Source organism: Octodon degus, unplaced genomic scaffold (assembly GCF_000260255.1).
Source record: "Octodon degus isolate 3935 unplaced genomic scaffold, OctDeg1.0 scaffold00031, whole genome shotgun sequence".
Classification (NCBI taxonomy): Eukaryota; Metazoa; Chordata; class Mammalia; order Rodentia; family Octodontidae; genus Octodon; species Octodon degus.
Genome location: NW_004524607.1, coordinates 11,942,165 through 11,944,806, shown reverse-complemented (window position 1 = coordinate 11,944,806; position 2,642 = coordinate 11,942,165).

Sequence of the window (2,642 nt, the reverse complement as noted above, 5' to 3'; positions counted from 1 at the left end):
AACTCAGGCCCTTGTGCTTGCCAGTGAAGCGCTTATTCCACTGAGCCATCTCCCCAGCCCCTAACTGCAAACTTTTCTACACCATGCACTTTAGGCAGGGAGGACTCCCCCCCCCCACATCAGTGCCCTGTCTCTGCGCCCCTCATGTCTGGCTCCAGTTGTCATAGGGATCTGGAGAGTCAGATGCCAGATGGCAGGGATGGGTTCTGAAGGCCACTGATGCTAGAGATGCAGGGCTCAGGGTGGGGGCAACAGCAGGAGGTGGATGGCCTGGGACACATGTGGGAGGTATAACAGGAGCTCATGGGCTGTCTGGGCCCTGGGTCCTCCAGTCCTGATACCCATTGTGCCACCTGAGTCAGGAAAGTGCATCTGTGAGGATAGGTGCTGCGCTCCACGGGGAACTCCACGTGTGACCAATCACATTCTACCTCCTGCTTCTGTTTCCTCATGCACAAACCGGGGTTTATAAGCTGGCCATAGAGTAACCCACACCACCACTAAACAACTGAGGGGGAGTACTGACAGTGCACTTGGTGTATCTTAGCTTCTGGTTCTTTGCTCATCCATCCATCCATTCATACATATAACCATCCATTACCCATTCATTCATGCATTCATGCATCCATGCATGCATGCATCCATCCATCCACTCATCCACTTATCCATCCACCCACTTCCTATTCATCTACCCACCTATCCCATGCATCCACCCACAATCCATTCATCTATTCATCCATCTACTCCCACTTTTCCACCCACCTGCCCATTCATCTACCCACTGCCCACCCACCCCTCCATCTATCCATCCACCCACCCATCCAGCCACCACTCCTCAGTCCACCATCCTGCCATGCCCCCCATTCAGTGGTGGATTTGTGTCATTATATAGGCTGCCCAGCATGTGAACACACTAAAGTGGGTATAGGATTCAGCTTATCCTAGCAAACCCACCAGGTCACGTGGGCAAGTGTAAGTGGTTTGGGTCTATAGGTACATCACTGTCAGTCCTGAGTCCCTGGGTCTCAGGCTACTTCATCACAACCAGAGCCAATACACATCCAAACCCAGGATGGCCCCAGACTCCTGTTTCTGCTGTGACCGTAACCCCAGGAGGGTAGATGTGTGGAGTGTAAAAGGGCCATGTGGTAGAAGTTAGGAGCTGAAGTTTGTGTGGGTGTGCATTTGGCTCCCCTAGTTCTGCCTCAGCCTTGGACCGCCTGGTTGTATCACTCCTGGAAACAGAAGCCACATTCTAAGTATCTGGGAAATGCCTGCACTGTCTTCCTCCAGGAGCCTGAGATGTATGACTGGGCAATCCCCAGGCCCAAGGGTGGGTGTGAACCCTCATCTCAATTGCCCAGGCCAAATTGTGGGCTGGAGTTTGTTTTCTGCTTCCTTAAGAAAATCACCTCTTCACTTAGAGTCTCAGTTTTCTCTCTTTAAAATGTGTAACTGGGGACTGGGGAGATGGCTCAGTAGAATAGGCACTTCCCTGGCAAGCACAAGGGCCTGAGTTCAATCCCTGGTTCTGCCAAAAAAATAAATTAATTAATTAAAATGTGTAACTGGGCAATGTGGTACATGCCTGTAATCCTGGCATTCTGGAGGCTTAGGCAGAAGGATGATCATGAGTTTGAGACCATGCTGGGTCCCACAATGAGCTCAAGAACAGACAGGCCCAGGTATGGTGGTGCAGGCCTGTAATTCCAGCACGCTGGAAGCTGAGGCAAGAGGATCAAAGCAAGTTTGAGGTCACCTTGGGCTACATAGAAGTTCAATGGCAGTCTGACCCACATTGTCAGACTCTTAAAAAAAAAAAAAAAAAAAAAAAGTAGATGAAGGCAATCTGCCCTGAATCTCACCCTACTGAAGCCTGCTGGGGCTTCAGATCTGTCCTCTTCTACCCTAAGCTAAGGTGCCAGCCCACTTTCTACATGAGAATCACGAGGCTCAGAGAGGTCAAGTGACTTTCCCAAGGCTACCCAGCTAGTAGCTGCATAGGCTGTACCCAAGGAGCATGTGACATGTAGATGAATGGGACACTTGAGACAGCAGGGCCAGGGGCCAGCTGGGGAGGGTCTTGACTGACGTCACACTTGTCAGAGACACTGCTCAGCTAGGTTGCCCCCCTCAGGTCCCCAACACAACTTCACCCACCAGGTGCAGCCGGAGCCCAGAGCCTGGCCCTGCACTTGGCAGAGCCTCTCAGTGGCAGCAGGTTCTGCCTGGCTCTTGCTGGGTTGGCACCCGGGGCCGATGCCATCTGTCCCTGGCAGCCCCTAACCCCCCACCCATGATAGCTTTACCATGGCGCGAGGCACTGGGGAGGTGGTGTGGGTCGTGGCTGGAGTTCCGAAAGCAATAGTTCTCACCAGGGAACCAGTGGAGCTGCGGAGGCTGCACCCAGCCCCCAGGGACTTCCTGGTGTCCTGTGGGGTTTGGGGGAAGAACTTCAGCAAATAACTGGTCTAGCTCCCACCTTCGCACACAAGTAGCACAGATGGGGAAACTGAGGCCTGCTGGGGTCATGGAGATCGTGGACACGCCTGCGGGTGGGCGGGGCGGTGTGGAGTCCTGAGCTCGGGACTGCAGCGGGAGGGCGCAGATACCAGGCTGTGGGGCCCAAAGCCGGCTGTGAA